We start from the raw sequence: 27,158 nt of genomic DNA, 5'->3' as shown, positions 1-27,158 counted from the left end.
TTCTATGTTAACTTTTTGTTTTGATGTAGACATTTTAGTTTAAATAAACATGCTGTTTTATTGACACCATATTTTTTATATTTTATTGTGCCCATTAAATATATGTGTGAGAGGGTGGGGGGTTTCGTAAACACGTTAAAACTTTAACAGTGTTTTCATATCAATGAGTACTCAACCCCTGTGTAAATGAGCAACGTAAGAATAAGTTCAGAATCATCTCCCCTTGAAGTTGAGAAAAATAAGAAATTACGCTTACAAGATGAAGCAGATTTAAAACCTACACAGTTCTGTTCCCTTAATGAAAACTGCACACGGATGCCAGTAAAAAAAGGAAACCAATGTAAATAAAATGAACTATGAAATATTTTGGGGTTACAACACAATATCATAGATAATGGTTATTTGGGGGTTATAACACAACATCATAAATAATGGTTATTTGGGAGTTATAACACACAATCATAGATAATGGTTATACCAGTATGACTATTTTGTTTAAAATAATCGGCCAATATATTAATATTTACAGTAGAAAAAAAAAATCGTTCCATATAACTTCATTGAGTGCTATGGGATACCAAAGGGGTCGAAACTTTAACTTCTGCTCGAGCAGAAAAAAATGCTGCTTGAGCAGCATTTAAATGCTGCTCGACCAGCAAAATGCTGCTCGAGCAGCAAATTTACTGCTCGACCAGCATTTTTCTGCTCGTGCAGAAAAATCCTGCTCGACCAGCATTTATTTTTAGATTATGGCATTAGCCAATCAGAACTCTTGTTATATTTGCCTTTTGGTGCGAAACTGGTTTGTTTGGAAAAAATGGCTGCTGCCATGATGGTGCCTTTTTCACATCTTCTGCAAGTTTATGTGACGACCTGTTTAAAGTTTAACATTGACACGCGGTAAGTGCTTTATATTTTGGCTGCAAACTAGTCGATCAAAAAATTGTTGCCATTCGCTTAATAAGAAAATCGATCATAAATGTCTAACGGCTGTTAAAACTTTTGCGAAAATCACGACGATGACTGATAAGAATTGCTCAATGGGTGCGCAAGTGTAGGTTCTCTGTTTCTATCGATTTATTTTCTTAATGATTCTTAATAATTGCTTCCGTCTCAGGTGCCGATTGCCTGTGATTGTGCCTTTCTGGTTAACATTGTTTACGTTTCTCGTTCTCCCCATACATGTCCTAACTTTTACAATTATCCAAAATATCATGTCTGTTAACCAGTTCTCAGTGCCCCAGATAAGCTGCGTATCTGCGTCTTTCACCCTATTAAAATGTTTAAAAATGCAAAGAAATACAATATCATGAGTATTGAAAACGCAACCAATTTGACTTTTACGCAAATTCGTCAAATTAACGATACAAAACTTCGATTAAAAATGATTTGCTCATTTTAGGTATTTTCTCTTTGGAATTATTATCGTAACGCGGTGACGCTTACATTCAGCAAGCTCAGCAAACGGTCATAGTTATTCAAACGCTATGCGTTTTCAATCTGACCTAATTCGTCGCCCATTGTGCATGTATTTGTAAAGCGTCTGTACTTTCAGTTTCTATTACAATGCGAAATAAAAATAGCTAAGAGAGGTCGAAAGACGTCCGAGAATGTTGCGCCAAAATATCAGCCGATCGCAAACTTTTTTGAATCAAGAAAGCAAGAGCCAATAAGTGCCGAATCATTCGTGTTATCGATTTTGTTAGAAACTGTGTATACAGCAGTTGAGTTGACATCCAAAAAACATGATGGAAAGTCTGTGACTTAACAAACCTGTCAAAAGTATAAAAAGGCATGTCATTGGTTAGAAATTGTCGACATTTTTTAAAGTTTATATCATGGACAGTTTAAAGGATTAAAGATATTAGGAAACATCAGTTTATTAAAATTTATGATGATAGTTTACAGTTCTATTGAATCAATACAAGTGTGCAGCGTCAACGGAAGTAAATCAGCAATTATTTTAAGGTATGCATTTTTATTACTCATTTCACTCTATATGAAGAATGAAATCACCCTATTTTTCAAAATCAATGGTTGAAAACCCTATTTCCCAAATAATTATCTGGGGCACTGAGTTCTCGAGGACTTTTCTCAATTTCAATGTAAATTATTTTTTACCGAGGCCAATTAGCTTGTTCAAAGCTAACAACAGGTAAAATGTGAGTTGTGTCTGAATTACAAGTTGTTTAATTTTTCATAATTGAAATGTTTACAATTTACTATTTATTGAATAACTTGGCAGTGGATAATTAAGTTCTGGGATGTTATCCATTTAAATGTCCCTAAAGCAGACTTCCCAAACTTTGCAGAAAGAGTTTAGGCATTGTTTTACACACTCATTTTAACCATGGCATGCTATTGTACAACATGTCTTGACGGAAATAATTTCGATAAAAAATATTTGCAGGAAATAATTTTTCCATTGCGAATCGTTTGTATCTTTTTATCTTTATTCTGAAATGCCCCTCTTAAGAATAATGTCATGTATAGCTGGTTTAGAATTAAGGTTGATGATATGTCCTAACAGCATTTTGTCATGTCATTTACTGTACTTCTTAACCTACATGTATTTGAATATTCAGTCCCCATATAACTACGCCCATATGTTGTGGACATTTTCGTACAAGAATACAAACAGGAATATGTATTGGAGTTTGCTGTATAAATTGACAGTCAATCGGAGGGTAACAGGTTTATTTTTAACCAGATGTGAGGAACAAACGCAATTTGCAGGGAAAAAAATATATCCCTTAATACCACTTAAGTATATTTGCATCAAAGGAGCTCTGGTGTCGTGAGGTTGAAGAAACTAGTGTTGAATCTAAAACATTAAGCATCATGAACTCAAAAGTGAGAAGCCAAGTCAGACACCGCTAAATGTAAAAAAATCTGTCAGATGTTTGGTCTGACAGGCTAGGAAATTCTGTCAGACTGAAGGATAATTTTTGGATTCTACTTATTAGCATACCTGATAATAGCATATTTATGTTATTAGCATATAGAATGTCAAAGCACAGATTAATTCTTATATTTTAATGTATTTTTCTTCTATTAATAGCATAATTTTTAACCCCAATATTCAGAATTCACTTAAAGTCTTTATAGCATATAGAACATTCTCAGAATGCCAAGAAAATATGCTTTAAATCTGCTAAAAAATGCTCAAATGCAAATGCAAATACCTTAGAATACAATTCCATTTGATAAATAGTTATCTTAAACATCAATCATATACAATGTTGCATTTACATTTCACTTTGACGATCAATTATTAACAGATTTGACTTATTGTATGCCCCCAGTTGCTATATTTATGCTAAAATGTGTGTTCCTGTTAATAGCATATTCCTGTTATTAGCATAATTTTTGCTGACATGGTATGCTAAGAACAGGAATCCACTGTAGCAACATATTAATCAGGTATTATGGTTTGAATCCGTGAACTATTATTTTTAATGGTGAAAGAAAATCTCCATTGCGCCTTTTCAAAAATTCCTAATCAAGCTTGGTAAAAGAACACACAGAATAGCAAATTTATTACAGCGCCAAGTTCCGGGTAAAAACGATTGATATTTTTTATATTCCGTAAAGACAAATGCCGCATCATATCCTATGGGTGATTTAAAAAATAATGAAGCCTAAATAAAACATGCATTTATTTTCATACCATTAAGCATGTTTGAGTTCTTTTTCTATCTTACAGAAGTGTTTCCATGTGATTAACTTAAATGTGAAAATTCTTCTCAATAACTTGCTTCATTAACAAAATATATTGAACAATATCCTTAAAATTGCCCCAAGTGTACTGGTTTTGCTGACATTTTTTGTAAAAGGCAATTTTCAATTTTATACTTCAATAAAACTTTCAGAAATATAAGGTATTGCCAGATTTGTTTGTTTTGGATTAAGCTTCAACACCTTGTTTCGGAGGCATTTTTTCTGTATTATATATGACTAAGTTACACAAAGTTAAAGCAGGTTTTCATCCGGGGATTCGAGAAAATATCATAACACATTCTATTTAAAAGGTAGATTCTAATTAGTTTGTATTATACATCAGCGGCTCGACTAGAGCCAATCAAAAGACTTGCTGGAGTCTTCAAGCCTCATTCGGTTAATTTAAGGCCACGACTTTTTTTTTTATTGGTTTACAAAAATTTTTTGGAAAATGGTCCATCCGGCGGTCGAAAAAAAAAAAAAAAAAAAAAATCCATTCAATGAATAGAAAAAAAAAAATAAAACTAATAACACCAGGCCGCGAGTTCACAAAACAATTTTGCAAATAAAAATCGATTTTAACTGACAGATTTTCATTTTTGCCAAGGCCACGACTTTTTTTTTTATTGGTTTACAAAAATTATTTTGAAAATGGTCCATCGGGCGGTCGAAAAAAAAAAAAAAAAAAAAAACATCATTGGAAAAATAAGTTAATACTAATAACATCAGAACAAAGACATCATATCTTTTATAACCTTAACACAGAGACGAAAAATCAAATTATGCAATGAAACACATCTATATCTTCAAATGAAATGAGTCACCTAAAAGCACCTTTTGTAACATCAGGCAATTTTAAACACTCCATTAAATGACATGCGTTCTTCTCCCATTAAAACGAAAAACTGCGCTTCATTTCCGTAATTCGATGCGCACCATTACGCAATGCGATGCCCGTTGCATAAATCTTATATAAGATAAACTACTCATACACAAAGTATGTGTTTGCTCTTATTGGACTTATGACATCGTCCATGAAAAAAAATCGACGTAGATCGATCCCCGCGGCGTGGCTGTAATGTTTGTTAAAGTTGTTGTTGTCATGAAAACTCGTTGATTTACAACGCAAAACGTCTTATTTGAACTGACGCGAATTAATACAATCATATTTGTCAACTTGGCTTTTGCTTTATTTTGATAATTTAATCCAAAGTTTAATGTTTGCAAGTGTTTTTACTGGAATTGTAAACAAGGAGCCAGTTAAAGTCTTCCGAAAATGTGCAGTCTGTGTGAATTGACAGTTTGACGTCATCAAAGGAAAGCCGCTTGCTGTCTGAAGCAATAAAGCGACAAATTTCGCGCCGACAAAATTGGCTTCCTTTGTCTAGCAATCAACATGCCGAACCAATCGTGCGTTTGTTTCTCAATTGCAATACTCCAATTTAATAATAGCACGTGCATAGCTCCGCCTTCGAATCTTTTGCAGAGAACGGAGGCGGAGTTTAACAGTTAATTGAGCTAGTATTTTACGCAAGTTGAGTTCCGATTTGCCGAAATTACTCGGCCCTAAGCATTAAAACGACAAATACATTTATCAATGATTTTCCGAGATATACCGATTTGTTCCGATTTCCAAACTTTCTGTACAGTTCTTATAAACTATGGCGGACGTGTTTACAAAATTCCCAAACACATACATCGTAAATAATGGCAGTGTTTTATTGGATTATTTATACTAATTATCAAATTGCAAGGTAATACTTTTTTATCTACTATAATATCGGGTTTGTTTGATATAATAAACATGTTAAACAATATAGTTGCGTCACAGACTCGGAAATAAATTTTGATGCGGTCGACATTTTACTGACGCTGATTTTCCTATTGTCTGTAATTAAATAAATTTTGAGAAGTGCCCATAAAAGGACTGGTACATACTGTGTCACACTGAAAAATATCCCGATCTCTGTAATATATGTGAACCAATCGTTGATTGTACTTACTTGATTTTATTCGCAACCGTACTCAAACCGGATCGTTTTTTTTCTCGTTTCGCTCGTTTTTCAGTGCGGTCGGGAATAAAATATATAAAAAAAAGACGATTTTCCGATTTTATTTTTTTTCCCATTTTCCAAAAATTAGGGTCGGCGGTTTTGTAAACCAAGAAATATAAAAGTCGTGGCCTAACTCAGCATTCATTGCTACACTTTTGACTCATACACAAGATGGTTTGTGCTTATCGTGATTCGCGTATGCGGTAATGGATACAGTTCAGCAATGCGTCCGAGTGGACGCACATATTTCAAAACGATGCGTCTATTTCGATATTAATTTGTGCGTCATAGACGCGAGACGCACATGTAGATTATACCCTGGAATAACTAAATCAACAAAAGGTTACCAGACAACAACTTTTGAATGACCCACGTACATTTGTTCAAAACACATTAAATTAAAAATTAATATTTATTATAATGTGATACATTGTAATGGTTTAATTATACTCTTAGCATTGAAGTGCAATTTTATGCCTGGGACTTCCAAAATTTAATGCTTACAAATGGCTAACATGAGAAGGCTGAACTCCAAGGTCAAAGTCGCACTTACAGGTCAATAGTCAAATATGGCTATTAACAGGTTGTGTTTGACATTAGCGTAGTTTTGCGACAAAAGTGGAATGTGGGGGCAACTGTGCCTTATGAACACGTCTTTTTTTTTTATGTCTATCATATTTTTCTTTTACTAAGTTCATGCCTTCTATCAGGTAAATTTGTGTCCGTGAACTCATATGAGCTCTTAAGGGCCATCATGGCCCGCTTGTTATGTTAAATAGCTACTTAATTTCAAAAATCTGTAAAATTGATAATTTTTAAATGTGTGAAAACAACACAGACTTCAATTGGTATTAGTCTAATTAAGTCTACAACAAACATTTGACATTTTGCAATACATGTATAGCAAAACCATAATTTATATTTAATGAAATTTTATATAATACAGTTTAGAAAATGTCAATATGTGTGTCACACAAATAATAGAACATACATTATGCCACAGTGGATGATTGGTGTTTGAGACGCAGTTCGTAGTTCGGAAGACGCGCAAAAGCAACTCACAAAGTGTTGATTATTTTAGTGTTTATTTTCATAAAGTACTCAATTAACAGCAATAATAACAATTATCTTTAGATAACACAGTTCTGACACACAGTATTAATTGTTTAGTTAAATTAATGTTTGTTTAGAAGCAATGTTTTCTTGTTACGTTTAATGCAATTTATATATGTATCACAGAATAACACAAAGTCAAGTAAACAAGGACTTGACACATTTTTATCCCCCGCCAAAGGCGGAGGGATATAGTTTTGGTGTTGTCCGTCAGTCTGTCAGTCTGTCATCTGTTAGTCCGTCCATCACAAACTTTTCAGGTCTATATCTCAGAAACTATAATTATAAGAATTTGCATCATGAAACTTAATGAATTTATAGATATCAATGAGGAGAAGTGCCGTGTAGAAGAACCATAACCCTACACTTTCTTAAATAAGGGTTATTGCTCTTTGTTGTTTTTGTATGATGTAACTTTTCAGGGCTATATCTCAGACACGATACAAGATTTCAACATGAAACTTCATGGGCGTATAGATATTAATAAGGAGAAGCTCCATGCACAAGAACCATAACCCTTTACTTTCTTAAATGAGAGTTATTGCCATTTGTTGTTTTTGTATGATGTAACTTTTCAGGGCTATATCTAAGATATGATACAAGTTTTCAACATGAAACTTCATGGGCGTATAGATATTAATAAGGAGAAGCTCCATGCACAAGAACCATACCCCTACACTTTTTTAAATAAGAGATATTGCCCTTTGTTTTTTTGTATGATGTAACTACAAAAAAGTAAGAAAAGGCACAACCCTACAAATAAGCTTTAATTAAGTTATTCACCCATCAATAAACAAAATTTATTTGGTGGGGGATATCAATTTAACGAATTTTCTTGTTGTTTATATTATAAAAGTGAGGACTTCATATAAAATTTATTTATCAAAATGAAGACTTGCCCTAAATTAGTTGTTTGCAAATAAGAATTTTCCCCAAAAATCTTTATATAATTTAAAGTGAGGACTTAAGACACACAATTCATTTGATGAAAATAAAGACTTGTCCTACAATTTTTTTTTTTGGAAAATAATAATTTTCTCAAATAAATGTGAGAACTTGATACACAATTCATTTGATCAAAATAATACTTTTCCTTCAATTACAATGTAGTTTTTTTTTTGTTAAATAAGATTTTTCTCAAAAACATTCTAATCAATCAAAATGAGGACTTTACACAGAACTTATTTTATTATAAAAGTGAGGACTTGACACACAGATTGATTTATCATAAAAGTGAGGACTTAATGCACACTTCATTTTATCAAAATGATGATTTCCCCTTTAATTAGTTTTTTCAAAATAAGATCTTTAAAAAAAAAGTATTTGCAATCAAAATGAGGACTTTACACAAAACTTATTTTATTATAAAAGTAAGGACTTGACACACATATTGATTTATCATAAAAGTGAGGACTTAATGCACTCTTCTTTTTATCAAAATGATGACTTGCCCTTCAATTAGGTTTTTTGAAAATAAGAACTTTCTCAAAAAAATTATTTGCAATCAAAATGAGGACTTTACACAAAACTTATTTTATTATAAAAGTGAGGACTTGACATACAATTGATTTATCATAAAAGTGAGGACTTGATACACACTTCATTTTATCAAAATGATGACTCCAGTTTTTTAAAATAAGAACTTTCTCAAAAAAATTCTTATCAATCAAAATGAGGACTTTACACAAAACTTATTTTATTATAAAAGTGAGGACTTGACATACAATTGATTTATCATAAAAGTGAGGACTTGATACACAATTCATTTTATCAAAATGATGACTTGCCCTTCAATTAGGGTTTTTGAAAATAAGAATTAACCTCCAAAAACTCTTTATTTCATCAAAATGAGTTCTTAACATACAATTCTTGGCAAGCATGTCTTATGAATCATTTCCTTAATACAATAATTAGATGGACACTGGACAGTTATGTAGATTGATGTTGTGATTAAGCTTTCGATTTTGTGATGCAGGAGATGATGCCAATGATTCACCATTAGAAGATATGACGGTAACAGTGGTCCAGAACTTGGCTCAACCAGAGTTCCACCAACATTGCAACATGCACACAACCAGCAAAACATACCAAGGTACTTGGGAGAGAAAATATTTGGTGCTCATATTCAACCATTCTTGTAAAACTTCAACGCGGACAAGTTTATGGAAGTTGTGACAAAGGATTGCTCTCTTTCTTGTGAAACAGCTGGTAAGGCTGGTGATGCCCCAGATGCATTAGAAGACATTAATTTTTAGCTTGTCTATTGTATATGAAATATATATAGTGGAGCTATCCTACTCAACCCGGGATCGGCTTCCCGTAAGCGTAAGCGTGCAAATGTTAAAGTTTGCGTACTACCCCAAATATTTCCTATGTCCCTTGACAAATTTCTTAAATATTTTGCATACTTCTTTACCAACATGACCCCAACTTACAAACAAGAGCAGACAACTGTATCAATCATTTTATAAGAATAATGGCCTTTTTATACGCCCGTATAAAATACGGGACGTATTATGTGAAACCCCTTGGCGGGCGGGCGGGCGGCGGGCGGAAGGCATCACTTTGTCCGGACTCTAATTCAAATTGTATTCATCCGATCTTCACCAAACTTGGTCAGCAGTTGCATCTAGTTGATATCTAGGCCAAGTTCGAATATGGGTCATGCCGGGTCAAAAACTAGGTCATAGGGTCAATAAGTGCATTTTCAAAGGGGCCACTTTGTCCGGACTCTATTTCAAATTGTATTCATCCGATCTTCACCAAACTTGGTCAGCAGTTGCATCTAGTTGATATATAGGCCAAGTTCGAATATGGGTCATGCCGGGTCAAAAACTAGGTCATAGGGTCAATTAGTGCATTTTCAACGGCGCCACTTTGTCCGGACTCTAATTCAAATAGTTTTCATCCGATCTTCACCAAACTTGCTCAGAAGTTGAGTCTAGACAATATCTAGGCCAAGTTGGAATATGGGTCATGCCGGGTCAAAAACTAGGTCATGGGGTCACTTAGTGCATTTCAAGGATTTCATGGTGTCCGCTCTCTAAATGAAGTAGTTTTCACCCGATCTTCACCAAATTTGGTCAAAAGTTGTGTCTATATGATATGTAGGTCAGGTTTAAATATGGGTCATGCCGGGTCAAAAACTAGGTCACGAGGTTACTTAGTGCATTTCAAGCATTTAGCATGGTGTCCGCTCTCTAATTGAAGTAGTTTTCATCTGATCTTCACCTAATTTGGTTACAAGTTGTGTCTAGATGATATGTAGGTCAAGTTCGAATATGGGTCATGCCCGGTCAAAAACGAGGTCACATGGTGCATTTAAAGCATTTAGCATGGTGTCCGCTCTCTAATTGAAGTAGTTTTCATCTGATCTTCACCAAATTTACATTACATGTTACATCTAAATGATATCTAGGTCAAGTTCAAATATGGGTCATGCCAAGTCAATAACTAGGTCTTGAGGTCACTTCGTGCATTTCAAGCATTGAGCATGGTGTCCAAAACCTTCGAACGGGCGTATCTTGTGACAGTTTGGCACTCTTGTTTCCACTTAGAATATGCATATTATTAATAACTCTATGTAAAAGTTTGCGAACCACCCCAAATATTTCCTATGTCCCTTGACATATTGCTTTAATATTGTGCATACTTCTTTACCAACATGACTCAAATTTGACCCTGCCTTGGGGGGTCAAAAAATTGAAAATTTGCTTATTATATAAGGCCTATTTTGTGAAAACTTTAAAAATCTTTACATCCATAACCATTGGGCCTAGGGCTACCAAATTTGGTATGTAGTGACATCTAATAGTCCTCTACCAAGTTTGTTCAAATTATGCCCCTGGGGTCAAATTTGACCCTGCCCTGGGGGTGTCAAAAATCAAAAATTTGCTTATATAAGGCCTATTTTGTGCAAACTTTAAAAATCTTCTTGTCCTAACCGTATGGCATAGGGCTACCAAATTTGGTATGTAATGACATCTTATGGTCCTCTACCAAGTTTGTTCAAATTAAGCCCCTGGGATCAAATTTGACCGTTCCCCAGGGGTCACAAAATTGAACATATGCTTATATTGGGCCCATTTTGTGCAAACTATAAAAATCTTCTTGTCCATAACCATTGGACCTATTTCTACTAAATTCGGTAGGTAGTGACATATAATAGTTCTCTACCTAGTTTGTTCAAATTATGCCCCTGGGAACAAATTTGACCTTGCTCCAGGGGTCACAAAAATGAACATATGCTTAAATAAGGCCTATTGTGTGCAAACTTTAAAAATCTTCTTGTTCTTAATTATAGAGCCTAGGGCTACTAAATTTGGTATGTAGTGATATCTAATAGTCCTCTACCAAATTTGTTCAAATTATTTCCCTGGGCTCAAATTTGACCCGGCCTCGGGGGTCACAAAACTGAACATATGACGTTTACCAGTGGAGATTACTGCGGCCGTTTGGCTGTGACCAACAACAACATCAACATCTTGTAAACATGAGATAAAACCCTGTAATTTAGTGCCATTTTAGGTCAGATGGTGACTGCTTACAAAGGCATTGAAGTAAGAACATATGTGTTATGAATGTTTTTCTTACAAACTGAAAAAAGTCGGGTTTTATTTAAATATGTTGAAAGTGACCATATATCTGGATGAAAATATTTTGGATGACATGTTAATTTCATGTCTTTTTTTGTAGTGTTAAAACCAGTTTAATAATATATTATTGATTTTAAAAACACAACTTCCATGAACATAATTATTTCAAGAAAAGTCAATATATGATACTGCAAGGTAAACTCAAACTTTGTATCCAAGAGAAGGTGTTGAAATTAATGAAGTGCAATGTTCTTAACTATCGTATATGCTGCTTTTTAATAACTAATGGTTCATTGTTCCATTTGTGAATCGTGACTCATGAATTGTGGATATGATTGTCAATTGCTCAACAATCCATATATATTTCTGACCATTTTATAATTTTCTTAATATAAGTTATGAATTGATCTTAGAAGTCAAATGTATTACTTAATTAAAAACATTTATAAATATAAAGAAATAATCTTTAGATTATCATAATATTCTCAGGCCTGTTGGTCTAAGGGATGTGTGGGTTGATGAGCAATTTCTCCTTTTATCACAATTATTTCTACCCTACCTGATCATTTCCTTCATATTCCATTTTAATTTAATTGACATCTGCAACCTCTTTCAAATTGGGAAAGTCCAAAATGTGTCGTTTGGTAAAGGTTTAAGGCATTTTCATTCCTATGGGTCTTGAGAATCTGTTTCAAATCAAATGCGTAGATTTGATCGTCGGCGTCTAAAAATATGTGAAATAGAAAGAACGACAATATCTTTTGGAGAGATAAATGTACCTACGTTATAAGCAAAGGACCTGTGCAACAATTCCCGGGCTTTTAAGTCTGTTTAGTTAACACGCTAGTAACTTTTTCCATTTATAAAAATGCTCACCCTTCCAACTTTAAACCCCCAGTGGGACGAGGGATAGAAAGAGAAAGTCACATGCTTGAGTACATTTCAACCCATGCGCATTGCACGTTTTTTTTCGCTAAAAAAAAAAAATAGTGGAGCGATACAGGGCTATCATGGCCCTCTTGTTTTGAATATACAGTTATTATATATGACTTATTACTTATTAAAGATCTTTGCTAAAAGAATATACAAACAAGACTTAATATCTCGGCTATCAAAACTGTTTTATATAGTTATCATTATAGTATTCAGATATTACATACTGATATCCATACACAAATTCTGGCATTCATTTATTTTCCTTGTCTTGACACTTTCTTCCAACAAATAACCACTTACTGTTAGATCAGCAATATTCGGACAGGTAAACTCTATCTAAAACCATGGTAAAGTCTAACCCCATTATTGCAGTTTATGGTTTATGTATAAATATGTGAAGTACATGTATGATTATAAAATTAAGAAATTTAGAAGCACAAGATAATGTATCACTTGTGACCAACCAATAGCTTTACAATAATTTTGCAAAACAGAAATGTACATGGAGTATAAAATTTAACTTAGATTTATTGGAATGTGAAATACATTTTTAAAAGCTGAATAACAGATCTATTAACATATTTCTCTCTGACAATACTAATGGCACAAACTTGACATTGCTTATTTGATGACTTGAATTGATAACACTCTTAAATAATTATAATGGACATGCTATGCCTTAAAAATGTTCTTTGGTCCAATTATGACATTTAAAAATTATTCAGTACCCATGCTTCAATAGCTCGTATAATCAGATTACCCTACCCATTGAATACCTGAACATTGTAATATATTTATAAGATATAATCGCTCCGCAAATTTCTTTGTGTGAGTGTAGTGTCAGGCAATTTGAAAAAGATCTACAATAAATTGAATTTCTTTCATATCATACCTTCCAAATCACTCGAAGCCTTTGACTAGTAATGGCTGCAATATGAGAACCATAGCTGAAACTTTCAATTTAAAATCCACTGGTGATCAGCAATTTAACGAACTTGTTCGAACATTTGGCCATTATTGAGGAGGGCATATTTTAGTCACACCTTACCTCTAATTCTGAGTTCTTGTGTGTGTATGTGTGTGAGTATTCTGTATGAAATTAGTATCATCTCTGTAATTTGTGCATTCCTAGAAGGATTTCAATGTCATTTCATATTTATGCCCCCCTTCGAAGAAGAGGAGGTATATTGCTTTGCACATGTCGGTCGGTCTGTCGGTCCGTCGGTCCGTCCACCAGGTGGTTTCCGGATGATAACTCAAGAATGCTTAGGCCTAGGATCATGAAACTTCATAGGTAGATTGATCATGACTCGCAGATGACCCCTATTGATTTTGAGGTCACTCGGTCAAAGGTCAAGGTCACGGTGACCCGAAATAGTAAAATGGTTTCCGGATGATAACTCAAGAAGGCTTATGCCTAGGATCATGAAACTTGATAGGTACATTGATCATGACTGGCAGATGACCCCTATTGATTTTGAGGTCACTAGGTCAAAGGTCAAGGTCACAGTGACTCGAAATAGTAAAGTGGTTTCCCAATGATCACTCAAGAAAGCTTATGGCTAGGATCATGAAACTTCATAGGTACATTGATCATGACTCGCAGATGACCCCTATTGATTTTCAGGTCACTAGGTCAAAGGTCAAGGTCAAAGTGACAAAAAACATTTTTACAAAATGGCTGTCACTACAACTGAGAGCCCATATTTTATATTTGCCTGACTACAGTACAGACACAGTGTACTTAAACAAAAAGCCCGTCAGCAGTGTTCTTTTTTCTCGATGGGTGACACTTCCCGGGGGATGGACACGCTACTTACCGCGTTGTTTGGCCGTCATTCACCTTGTTTCACGATGAAAAGGAGTCGGCAACATGGGAATTGGAAATATGCATTCCGCAAACTAGGATACATTGTAAATAACCGAAATAATAAATATTCGGCCGATGGGGAAATGGCAAAAAATGACTTCGCAAACTGACAATCTGAAATTCAAAATTCAGCAATCCGGTACAAAGATAGCGACGATCACAGCTTCATTGCTTTATTTGTCCGTTTCACCAATTTTAGATTTTTAACTGTGTAGAGGTTAAACCACTTTCGACAGCTAATTGGTGTTTATCTGTTGTGTAATGCCAATAAAGTTGTGAAAAACTAAAGAGTCAGTGTTTATTACATGTATTCCCTATCAGAGCTGTATGTGTAAGAAAAATAAATGAAATTATGAAGATGATTTATATACATGCTAACGCAGTGTAACTGTTAACAGATATTCATTTTCATTTTTACCCGTTACGGTTATCAGAAAGTCCCCAGGAAGCACTTTTTTTTCATAATTTGTATGACACAATAAAACATTATTTGTACATGATCGTATTGCATGATTTAATCTAAATAAAATTTGCTCGTCCAATGAAAGTTGTGTCCCATAATGCATTGTACTCTTTACACTTCTGATGAATGGTGTAGGCCTCAGATTTTGGCTTTTTGAGAAAAAAAACTGTTGAAAACATGCCCCCGGGGTAAATTTTGGCCATGCCCCATTACCCAGGTGAGTGATAAAGGGCATTTTTTCAATCTTGTCTAAAAAAAATCATAAATATAACAATGTTTCATTATAAATTTCTGCTTGAAAAGAGAGAATATGTATTGCTTAAATAAGGTTTATAGTAAATTAAAAACAGCGTTATTACATGTATACCCCTTTAAGCTACTGTAATCCTTAAGTTCAGAAACATTTCAAACAGCTTTATGGGGAACAAAATAATGTTCTATGGTCCAACCAGTTTGTATAATGTTTTAAAACTATTCAATATTCCCCACAGGATTTTGAATAGCTCAACAAATGAGATATTTTACACCTAAAGAAGATTCCTTTGTGTGAAATAGACATGCTCAAATATCCACAAACATTTTTTATGCTCCCCCAAAATTTATTTTGGGGGGAGCATATTGTCGCCGCTTCTTCTGTTCGTCTGTGTGTCCGTCCGTGCACAATTTTTGTCCGGGCTATTTCTCAGCAACTCATGACCGGAATTCAATGAAACTTTATGGGAAGTTTCACTACCAAGAGGAGATGTGCATATTATCAGCGGGTTCTGGTCGGATGATTTTTCACAGAGTTATGGCCCTTTGAAATTTTCCATTAACTGTACATATAGTGCAATTCTTGTCCGGGCTATTTCTCAGCAACTAATGACCGTAATTCAATGAAACTTTATGGGAAGCTTCACTACCAAGAAGAGATGTGCGTATTATTAGCGGGGTCTGGTCGGATGTATATTCACAGAGTTATCGCCCTTTGAAATTTTCTATAAAGCAATTATTGTCCCCCCAACTACTGTGCCCTCAACACGTTTCCTTTTATCTGAATATATAGTGCAATATTGTGACAAAAAAAACCTTTGGGGAGCATTGATCACCGGTCTCCGACGGTTTCTTGTTTTATTATGTTTCCTTTAAGCTGAATAATGTTCAATATGATATTTAAGCAAATTAGCCAATGGTTTATTTAACCCATTCCAATAAGAATTGGAAACTTATCAACATTTTATTTGTATAACTTTATGTGCAATTTGCATGTCAGATTTTTGTGAATTAGTAGCTTTGATATTGCAATTGTTTAATTACTGTAATTTAAATCATACTTACAAAACCTTTAATATCAATGCTATTAAGTTTCTATATATGAAGAAGACGACGCAGAAGAAGAGGACAAGGATGCATTCTACGACGCCTTCAAAGTGTTTCAAAGGACATCCCCCAACACGACATGCTGATGTTGCTCGGCGACTTCAATGCTAAGGTTTGCTGCGACAACAAAGACAAAAAGAGGACCATGGGAAGACATGGAGTGGATGTGATCACCAACAACGGGGAGAGATTAGTCAATTCTGCCAACAGAACGACTTGGTCATAGGAGGAACCCTGTTCGCGCACAAGGAGATCCACAAACTTACATGGACATCACCAGACAGCAGGACCCAGAACCAGATCGACCACATCATCATCACCTACACAAGGTCGATATATCGTATTAAATATATCATGCGTCGCCGCGACTGTCAAGAAGGACATCCCCCAACACGACATGCTGATGTTGCTCGGCGACTTCAATGCTAAGGTTTGCTGCGACAACAAAGACAAAAAGAGGACCATGGGAAGACATGGAGTGGATGTGATCACCAACAACGGGGAGAGACTAGTCAATTCTGCCAACAGAACGACTTGGTCATAGGAGGGACCCTGTTCGCGCACAAGGAGATCCACAAACTTACATGGACATCACCAGACAGCAGGACCCAGAACCAGATCGACCACATCATCATCACCTACACAAGGTCGATATATCGAATTAAATATATCATGCGTCGCCGCGACTGTCAAGAAAAATATTGTGTGTCGCCGCGACTTTTAAGAAAAATATCGTGGGTCGCCGCGACTGTCAAGAAAAATATCAAGTATCGCTTCGTGTTTCTAGTTTCGCCCTTGATGAAAGAAGTGCAAGATTATATATGGCACTATCAGGATTCCGTATGTTTTAGTATTTGCTCCTTGTTGTCCTGGGTATTGAACCCTCAGGGCAGGCAAGTCTAGTGGTTATGTTTTAGTATTTGCTTCTTTTTGTCCTGGGTTTTGAACCCCCAGTGCAATTTTTGTTTGTATGCCCCCAGTAGGGTGGAATATGGCAGTTTTACTGTTCATCCAATTGTCTGTGAAGTGAACTATTTCTAAATTTGTTAAGTGCTTGATTTAAAATATGTAATTACCACTAAATGTAGATGTAAAATGACACAATTTTCAATCGAAGTTATGTAAATGTTCCTGAATTATTTGCACATGCACTAAACCATGGCAGATTTGCAAAGCCTCTGACAAAGCAATAGATGGTTTACGTGGGTAATGTCTTTGACATATCTTTCTTTTCTTTTTTATTTGAGACATCTTCAGAAACAACGATAATTATTTGTAAAAATGGTTGAGTGTATGAGTGCACATTTGTGTGTCTGTTACTGTATGTATGTGTGTGTTCGGGTTTGTACAGACAGTAACTACATCATTCAGCACATCATTCAGCATGCAATTTTAAAATTAATAATTACAAAAGACCATCATTAGGAGGCGGTGTTTAACATGTAACACCTGTCTACCTTACTTAAAGGTCAAGGGCACACTTACAGGTCGAAGGTAAAATTTGTCCAAACTGTTACTTTGTCATTAATGGAGCAATAACTGACAACAAATGTTCACCAGTTTGTGTTAAGACCCATGTTCCCGGCTCAAAGTCAGACTAAAAGGTCAATGGTCAATCCAAACTGATACTTCAATAGTAATTATGCACTTCTTAAATAACTTGCCAAATGTGTTTAACAGTTACATGTAGAAACCTCTTTCATGTTCCCTTAAAGGTTAAGGTAACACTTAGATGTCAGTTGTCATATTTGAGCATTATACAGCTTGGCGAAACTTAAAAATGGTCACGCATAAGGCATGTCTCCCTAATAATAATTACAGCGTATTATTTTCAGGTTTGCAAAAATGATATATTTTGATGTCAGATAGATCATGTGTTATTGCTAATTTAAACAAATTCATTTCAACATGCAATTTCAGCTAAGTAACCAGTTTATGTGATTTGCATAATAATAGCGTGTTCATGTCAACTTGTCAGTGTTATAGTTTATTGTACGTGTATTTCATATTCCTTTTTATTCACTTGTTTGAGAAATGGCTGAAATAAGGAAACATCAGACTTAATCCAAAGCATAAAGTTGTCCACCAAAAATGGACTGAATACAATTTTACATTTATGCTAACTTAATGGCAGTAATAAAAAGCTTGATGGGACAGTCAAGGTCACAAAGATGGCTTGGGACAGCTCTGGTTTGTTTACACCCCTTTTCAGTGTTTACATCCTGTATGCCAAGTAATAATTACTTTACCTTATTAGTGCACATAGCTTTTTAAAGGGGTTTATGGAAAGGGGTTTTATCCTCTGTATAACACTTGCTTTTTTCTTAATATTTTGTTATGTATTTCATTTTCATTTTATGTGATTCAATTGAAAGATGGAATTAACAAATTCCAAAGCAGGGTATTTATCATACAAAGAAACATGATATTCCCGTGGTAACTAAATTTACATTTATAATGATATAAAAATTTAACATTTCGTAACCATATCAGCTATAATCTCTTTTCAGTCGAATAAAACTTTACTGCCATGTCATGTGGTGAATTAAAAAATAACATTTTTTTGGTGTTAATATGATACCATTAACAACTCTGTCATATAATTTTGATATCACATACCACATCAATTATGTTAATTCGTTTAGGATAGGTGGATTTATTTCAGCTGGATAGCATATATTCAGGTGTTCAGTAGCCTGGTAGGCGCCTTGTATATCATTAAAAGCGGGATAGCATCTTAAAATGTCACATTCAAATGAAATATCACTTTTCACATAGTTTATAGTCACAATGAAACATGTTTGTCTATATTTGTGTATTTGGTATTGCAGGGTATGTTTGTATCACCTGTAGTGATAGCTCTATTCTGTTTACCCTCTGTATACAAAAAACGATCTTGATGATAAAAAAAAAGAAACAAACATGTACCGGTATTATTTCTGTAATGCCTTTCTATAATGGACAAAGAAATCTTGATATAATACTCTTAATTTTCTTTTTTGTTTGTATTCAGTGTACTTATTGCAAATGCTAAACCAGGAAATATGAATAAAAGTATGTTTTCATATAACCTTGAAACCTGTGTTGAAAAAGAGAATGTTTTTTTTTAATTTAGGACAATTTTTTGGTCTGTGTAGCCCTTATTTCACTAAAATGGACATGTTTTATTTTCAATAATCAGATTTTTCTTGTGATCAGATGGCATCGAAGAGTCGAAAAATTGTTAATAGGTCAAACTAAGGATATCTGAGCTGAGATTCAATTTGTTAACTTATAATATGATTTGAAAAAATCTCAACAAGATGCTATGCAAACTATGTGTAATTTACTGATATTTTAGTCATAAAGCACAGTGTATTAGAATTTATCATACCACTACATTGATATCTGCCTGATAAAACGTTGCATGATATATTTTTAGCTCACTTGAGACTAGAAGCACATGAGGACGCTCCAACCCAACCCTCAAACCATAATCTGGGACAAGACTATACGCACATGAGGACGCTCCAACCCAACCCTCAAACCATAATCTGGGACAAGACTAGACGCACATGAGGACGCTCCAACCCAACCCTCAAACCGTAATCTGGGACAAGACTATACTCACATGAGGACGCTCCAACCCGACCCTCAAACCATAATCTGGGACAAGACTAGACACACATGAGGACGCTCCAACCCGACCCTCAAACCATAATCTGGGACAAGACTATACTCACATGAGGACGCTCCAACCCAACCCTCAAACCATAATCTGGGACAAGACTATACGCACATGAGGACGCTCCAACCCAACCCTCAAACCATAATCTGGGACAAGACTATACGCACATGAGGACGCTCCAACCCAACCCTCAAACCATAATCTGGGACAAGACTATAAACACATGCTCTGGGACAAGACTATATGCACATGCTCAAAGCCCAGTTTTCCCAAAACGCGACTCAAATTTTAATGCTTCTCTTACTACATAGAAACCATACAGTGTGAACTTCATTTCAATTTGTAACCCTGATATAGTGATCAGTTATCTCAGCAGTCTCAAACATCTCACTTTTCATTATTCCCCTCAAAATCAGCATTCATATTGGCCGTAAAGAATGTCATAGTGGTATAAAATTGCATACGCTAAAATTCACCAATCCATACAACTCCATCATCAGACATTCAGTTGCAACCATCCGTTATATATATGAAATTTATGCAACTTTTAATTTATTCAACGTTTTCAAATAAATGAAATTCTTAACATATCATATCTTATTATCCATTCATTTGTAGCCGACCGTCAAATATATATCATACATCAAAACATGATACAAAATATATCAAATTTAAAACGCATTTCTACCGAACAAATGTTAAAACATATTCTAGGTCAATCACATTAAATTAAATATATACCCTACAAACACATAACTTTTGTTTATTATAATTTCTCAAATATCAAACATATTTTTTATAGGTCAATGACACAAAATTTTAACCCATTTATGCCTAGCGTCCTGAAAAAAAGGACTTTGCAAACAGCGTAGACCCAGATGAGACGCCGCATAATGCGGCATCTCATCTGGGTCTGCGCTGTTTGCTTTAAGGAATTTCTGTAAGAAATATTCTAAATATAGAAATAAATATACTAGACATCCCTAATTTTGGAAATAAATTGATCCAATCTAGAAGGATGGGAGAGTCCACTTGGCATAAATGGGTTAATGACTATTTGATTGAGAACATTACATCAACAAATAGCCTTCATCAGCTAACCAAACTGATGCGCTACCCTGTCTAATTGGGGATTAGCATGTGAGAGCATCATATGTCAGCGCTAATTAGATAATTAATCTATTTCCAACCGTAATTAATTTATGTATGAAAGGTCTTGTATTAGCAAGGTGTCCCATCAAGCAAATGACAAACTTAAGATCAACCCTTTGCATGCTGGGAAATTTGTCGTCTGCTAAAATGTTGTCTGCTTAATTTCTTAAATTAGCATTTTCTTCGATTTTTTTTCAAAAAATACTATCAAAATAGCAAACAGTTTGGATCCTGGTGAGACGCCACGTTCTGTGGCGTCTCATCTGGATCCAAACTGTTTGCAAAGGCCTTCAAAATTTGGTTCCAGCACTGAAAGAGTCAAACAAACCATCAACCACTTTTTCAAAGGTGTATCATGACCCAGCAGAGGTTTGTATAACCCAGCTATGCAGGTTTATGACAATAATACAATGACCCTGTCACAATTTCCATTGAAGTATTGCATTATTGACTCTATCATTACTTTGTATAATGATTGGGTTATGATAGTATAGGTATTGATGTTTGTGTTAATTTGTATGGTATGCCAGTAGTGTAAATGTTGTAGTTTACATTAATCCTTTGCCAGTTTGTTTTCTGTTTTCTTTGGTTGGATTCTTATTGAATGACACTTAATTGTGTGTATTCTTTGACTTGATTTCTCATTATTTGGCAAGATTGTATTTCTTATTCTGTGACTGGATTCTTTATTCTTTGACTTGATTTCTCATACAATTTAGCAATTTTGACTGTATTCTGTATTTCATATTCTGTGACTCCTAGCTGGTTTTATTAATCTTTGACTTGATTTCTTATTAAGTGGATTCATGGATTGGATTCCCTATTCTTTCAATGGAATCTAAAATCCGTCCTTTTTGTCTGAATTCCCATATTATTTGACTGGATTATGTATTATTATATGTTTTTTTACTGTCTTACTGAATTTCTTGTTTATGCTATATACTTAATTAATGTACATAGCCGGATTCCTCATTTGTTTTCTTAAATCTGTAAGCTTAGTAGTCTTTGGCTTCATTTCTTATCCTTTGGGTTAATTCTTAGATCATTTTGCTAATTTTATTCTTTGGATTAATTACAATTTGTTTGTCTGGATTCTGTGTTGGCTTCATTTATCTATCACCTTCCATTCTTTGACTTGATAGGTTTCTATGTCTATACTGCACTCTTGGGATGTATTGATATGGCTTGGTTATGTCATCAGCAAACTTAAGATTTGTTTGAACTGGGGTAACATAAACATTTAGTGCCTGTTGATGTTAAAGAAGGATGTCTAATGCTTTATCCTGGCAACTATCAACCAACCACATGCTGTTGTTTCAATCGCTTACTTTCATTTTATGAAAGTCCAATGTTTACTTCATGCATTTACTTCATGTGTGTTGTAAAGTACATTTTTAAAGTACATTTCTTTTAGGATGGAGATAAATTATTTTACCCTTTCCCACTCAGAAGCAAAGTGAAAATGGCTGTGTGCAAACAGCATAAACCAGAACAGCTTGCGAGTAACTCGAGTCACTTGCGGACTGTTCAGGTTTTATGCTGTTTGCTGCTCATCAGTATCTAAGGGATGGAAATGAAGCCTTTAAAACATGAATTCAAAGGTAAAAAATGGCCATAAATGAGCTTGTCCGGGCCATAACTATGTTGTTCATTGTGAGATTTTAAAATCATTTGGCACATTTGTTCACCATTATTGGACGGTGTGTCGCGCGAAAGAATTACGTCGATATCTGCAACGTCAAGTTCACACTGTGAGTTCAAAGGTCAAAAATGGCCATAAATGATCTTGTCCGGGCCATTACTATGTCATTTATTGTGAGATTTTAAAAAAACCTGGTACATTTGTTCACAGTCATTGGACGATGTGTCATGCGAAAGAATTATGTCGATAACTCCAAGGTCTATTTCACACTTGGAGTTCACAAGTAAAAAAATGGCCATAAATTTGGACGGCATGTCATGCAAAAGAATTCAAGATTTCAAAAGTCGAAATGGCCATAAATGATAATGGCATTATAATTCTAAAAAATCGCCATAAATTTAATTCTCTTGTTTTGTAAAGACAGCATGCAAAATAGTCTGTGTCAATGCGGCATGTGGGGGTATACATCACGTCTGTGACAAAGCTCTAGTTTGCTTAGTAAAGATCTTCATTAACTTTTATTCAATAAAATAATGGGAGAATGTAGAATATAATCATCGTACCTTTCTGTTGGTGCATTGGTTTTTAGAGCCTTGCATTTTCCTTTATTTTATAAAGGTCATGATATTTCAAACTGTGTTATAGAGTCCCACTTTTGTCAAATAACCCTGAAAATTAGGTTAAACAAGAAGATTACTCATATTTTAATTTATTAATGTGTCATATACCCGGTAATGAAATACAGCATTCTCTTTGCTCCATTATATTATTTTGTATAAAAAGTAGTTTTTTTGTGTCTTAATGTGATTGTATATTTATGATGCATAATTTATGATGCATAAAACATGAATACTTTTCACTGTCAAACTATCGTTCTTGCAATTTTATTTTCAGAAATAGTATTTTTTGTGAACACTTAATCTAGTGAATATAATGCTTTTCTTATTGCAAACAAATGTTGTTGTTTTTTACGTTATGTATGAATGACTTTTACTTTATTTCCAGACTGCCGAATGTTTGGTCAGGAAAAAGCATCCCACAATGTTGCGACAGGCCCATGTTTCAGTTTATCGAGACTAGTCGTGAAACACAGACTTCTGATTCATGGAGTGCGGCAAACATATCTGTGCGACTCGTTCACTCCACTGTAAAGACCCGCACGGCATTAAAATGGATATCATCCGACGTTTGCAAACGATGGCTGCATGAGGTCTGCGTCTCACAACCTACATCCCAAGATAGCTTTGTGTGTGATGTTTGTATTGCACAATATAGTTGATGTATTGAAACCAGGCTTTAAAAATAAATCAAGGTCAACTTCAATTTAAAATTAAAACTAGAAATGGCGCGGCAGAGGCCGACGAGTATCCCCACGCCGCATGTTTGACCCAGGGGCGCCCTAGGTTTGGTAATGGGGCCATGCATAGTCGAGGCTTTGTTGATTCTGGTGGCGGTGAAAATGTTAAAATCGAAGTCCTTAATACAAGAGTAAAATTCACTTGGATTTAGGTCCTCATCCTGCTCTCCTAAAAAATCTAATACTGAATCAACTTCACTGACGTCCATTATGTACATATCATCCTCATTGGAATGAGATGGCTGAACTTGTCTGTTATAGCCAATCTTCATGCTTCTGCTTTGGAAAAGTTATGTTTTGAGGTTAAATGGTTGACTAAATAGTAGCGTCTCAGAAATTTTATATCGCAATCTTGTACACAACAATGAAAATGTTAAATTTCATGTCTGTCATTGATGTGCCTGTTCAAGAGTCCTTTTTGCTTTAAATTGTTTGTCACATTTTTCACACTTGAACATTTTGAAAGATTTTCATAATGAGTCTAAAAGTGTGATTGAACAAATTGAAAGTTTCAGCCCTTTTATAGATTCTTGAGGCGCTATTCCATGAGTTTCTCATGCTTTTTATGCTTGACTGCATTCTATCTCTTCTCTAAAATACAGGTGTCCCTTTGCACCAATATTTTATAATCCCTTGTATAAACATTAGATGGATGAGCTAAACCATTTCACAGATGAATAAACACAAATAATTGACTACTAAATACATCTCTGCGCCACTACTGTGTAACTCTATATATGTTTTCAATACACAAGCTTCATTGTTGAATAATTCCTTTGTCCGATGAAAATGCTTGCACTTCTTCTGATTGGGTAGATAACCACTTAATAGATTTCGAAATTTAAACGCGGACCTTAAGTTCAAGGTCAAGGTCACAGGGGTCAAAACTTTTTAATGCGCATGGAAAGGTCTTGTCCAGATACACATGCATACCAAATATGAAAGCAATATCTGAAGGTACACAGTAGGTATGAGCCTTTTTCGAATCGTGTTTGCAGATTTCGAAACCTAAACGCTGGCCTAAAGTTCAAGGTCAAGGTCACAGGGGTCAAAAATTGTATGCGCATGGTAAGGTGTTGTTCAGATACACATGCATAGCAAATATTATACCAATATCTGAAGGGACACAGTAGTTATGAGCCTTTTTCGAATCGCGGTCGCAGATTCAGAAACCTGAACGCTGACCTCAAGTTCAAGGTCAAGGTAGCATGTACAAAATTGTATGCGCATGAAAAGATGTTGTCTAGATACACATACATACCAAATATGACAGCAATATCTGAAGGGACACAGTAGTTATGAGCCTTTTTCGAATCGCGGTCACAGATTTCAAAACCTTAAAACTGGCCCAAAGTTCAAAGTCAAGGTCACAGGGATAAAAATTTTCATGCGCATGGAAAGGTGTTGTCCAGATACACATGCATACCAAATATAAAAGCAATATCTGAAGGGACACAGTAGTTATGAGCCTTTTTCTAAATCGCGGTCGCAGATTTCGAAACCTGAAAACTGACCCCAAGTTCAAGGTCATAGGGGTAAAAAAATTGTGTGCGCATGGATAGGTGTTGTCTAGATATACATACATACCAAATATGAAAGCAATATCTGAAGGGACACAGTAGTTATGAGCCTTTTTCGAATCGCGGTCACAGATTTCGAAACCTTAAAACTGACCCAAAGTTGAAGGTCAAGGGTAAAAAATTGTATGCGAATGGATAGGTGGTGTCTAGATACACATGCATACCAAATATGAAAGCAATATCTGAAGGGACACAGTAGTTATGAGCCTTTTTCGAATCGGAGTCGCAGGAAAATCACTGACCCGGCCCCACCCTGACCCCAATAACTTTTGGCCAAGGGGTCAGATCAAAATTCTGTCGCTGTCACCGTCGTATATATGCTCATAGCTACCATGTGTGTAAGTTTCAAGGTTCTAGTGCTAATAGTGTAGGAGATAATAGTGTCCAGGACGGACAGATAGACAGACGGCGGAGCTAAACACAATATCCCCACGCTTTTAAAAAAACATGGGGATAAAAAAAAAGGGTAAAGATGAGTACTAAAATTTTGTGTGTACATGGTTTACCTGCATAAATAGTTTGAAATTGCATATATATTTAAATTTTAGAACAACAAAGTAAATGTTGAAAATGGTTCATGATAGTTCTTTGTATATTGTTAAATCACTCATTTTAGGGCAATTATAATTTTTTGTTTAAAAAGGCAATCTTACTAAACATCTGCGGATTTAAGGTGATACATGTATTGGTACTGATTTTAAGTTGATGCCATGTTTTATACAGATAACTTGAATGTACCGATAGTTTTCAATTCATTGCTTTGTAACTGAAATAATGAATTTTTTACCACCTTCCTGTTACTTTTAATTTAGTGTTTTGTGGAAAATGAGATTTTCATGTTAAAAAGTATGCATTATTCAAGATAGATTAAACCTGCTGTGTGCGCCTCTGGAGCGATAGTCGCTACTGCTGCTGCACCAACCTGCATTGTAACGGGTTTACATAACAATGTTATATTTTCAATTTTCAATTTTCGTATGTGCGATTTAATTTGTTAAATTTAAATAGTGTAATGCCATTCGTTCTCGATTGTAAATCCTGAAATATGATTCTACTGAATATTTGTGTCATGTGTCTTTATTCAATGAAATTATATATTTATTGCTTCATGTATATTGATAGTTGTAAATTATAAAATATGTTTGCTTGTGTTTACTTGAAATTCTAGAGCATGACAATTTACTACTTACACGAACCTGAAATTAAACTTGCACAGCGGTATGAGTACTTGATTAATGGCCAGTGATCTGTTGGTACATGAAAACTCTTCTTTCAGTTTGCGAGCCTGGCTCAACCACCATAAATAAAATGCATTGTTAAATCTTGATGAAATTTTGTGATAATTTTTATATTTTGAATATCCCGGAAAGAAAACCTCTTGAAACTTTTGAAAGAGTTAGTAACTGGTAAGTTGATAATAAATTGTCTTTACACCTGAGTAAAACAATTTTATTTGACTCGAAACATAAGTTAAAGAAGGAGTCTAGCCGTAATATTTCGTGCAATTGTACAGTTTTACAGCACACTGACTCAGTCAAATATTTGGGTGCTACTTTAGATCAATGTTTAAGTTTTGAAAGTATCGTTACATCGGTCATTAAGAAGGCAAATGCAAGACTTAAGTTCCTATACCGAAATCAAAGGTTTTTT

The 27,158-nt window shown here is 34.8% G+C and overlaps 2 long non-coding RNA genes across 2 annotated transcripts; both read left to right on the top strand.

Moving 5' to 3' along the window:
* The first annotated feature begins 760 nt into the window (after window positions 1–760).
* LOC127868916 (uncharacterized) lies at window positions 761–26,156 on the top strand. The gene is made up of 3 exons (XR_008044303.1): window positions 761–900; window positions 8,863–8,979; window positions 23,577–26,156. It is a non-coding gene; the product is annotated as an uncharacterized LOC127868916 (long non-coding RNA).
* On the top strand, window positions 9,383–9,868 carry LOC127868917 (uncharacterized). The gene is made up of 2 exons (XR_008044304.1): window positions 9,383–9,570; window positions 9,727–9,868. It is a non-coding gene; the product is annotated as an uncharacterized LOC127868917 (long non-coding RNA).
* Window positions 26,157–27,158: the final 1,002 nt, after the last annotated feature.

Source organism: Dreissena polymorpha, chromosome 2, assembly GCF_020536995.1.
Source record: "Dreissena polymorpha isolate Duluth1 chromosome 2, UMN_Dpol_1.0, whole genome shotgun sequence".
In the NCBI taxonomy this organism is placed as follows: domain Eukaryota; kingdom Metazoa; phylum Mollusca; class Bivalvia; order Myida; family Dreissenidae; genus Dreissena; species Dreissena polymorpha.
The sequence above is the reverse complement of the archived record's forward strand: the minus strand, read 5'-3'. Positions and strand labels throughout refer to the sequence as shown.